Here is a 940-nt window from a genome sequence, read left to right as displayed (position 1 = left end):
GTCAGAACTATGACATGAAGCCAAGCAGGGCACCCTAGAATTGAAATTGCTGTGCTTGTTTAATATGCTCCTTGATCTCCCTGTTTTCTGGCAACTGTGAGTCACACAGGTCATGGAGAGTATCATTCCCTAAGAGAAACACAACTCCGACATTCATCTTTATCAAGTTCATCTGTCCCAATTCTGTGGATGCTGACTTTTGAAGTCATTGATGATGATGCACATGGACATTCATCATCAGCTTCCAGATTCTTGAATCTTTGACAAGCCTTACTGAGAGTCAAACTAGTAGGATGCAAGTTATAAATGCTGATTATCCAATTACCTACTCAAAATATCCTATATGAATATTTCAGTAAACATGCATAGAAAAAATTAATCATTCCTGTTGACCTACTGCCCTTTGCTCTTCTGTATTCACCAGAAAATTTCCTACTTCTTCCTCTTGCTCAGGTTAAATGCTAGTGTACAACCTGGAAACCTGTGAATCATCTGAGATTTCTCTTTGTCTCCCAAACTTATTCAGTTATCACTAAATCATATTGACTGTACACTCTTCTGCCTCTGCTTTATACTCCCACTGCCACTGGGAACATAAACATTTAGAAAATGGCTTTTGTTTAAAAAAAACACACACCAACTATTAATGTTATTTCTTACATAAAAAAATTAAGCAAAACAAATGAAAAAGGTGTAACACACACACACACACACAAAACGAACATTTTAAAATGAGTAACTGAGATTCCTAACTTTCTTTATTTCACTACGGATGGGTGCAAACCTTGTAATACACTGATACTAGTCCAAGGATGTGTGACAAGGAAACTGCAGCTGACTACTGCAAAAGCTTCCTTTGTCTCCCGGTTTCTTTACATGGTTACCTTCCATCAATCCTTTATGAGGGGTCAGCAAACTACAGACCACAGGCCAAATCCAG

The sequence above is a fragment of the Cebus imitator genome, unplaced genomic scaffold (assembly GCF_001604975.1).
Source record: "Cebus imitator isolate Cc_AM_T3 unplaced genomic scaffold, Cebus_imitator-1.0 Scaffold1569, whole genome shotgun sequence".
Lineage (NCBI taxonomy): Eukaryota > Metazoa > Chordata > Mammalia > Primates > Cebidae > Cebus > Cebus imitator.
This window is presented reverse-complemented; position numbering follows the sequence as displayed.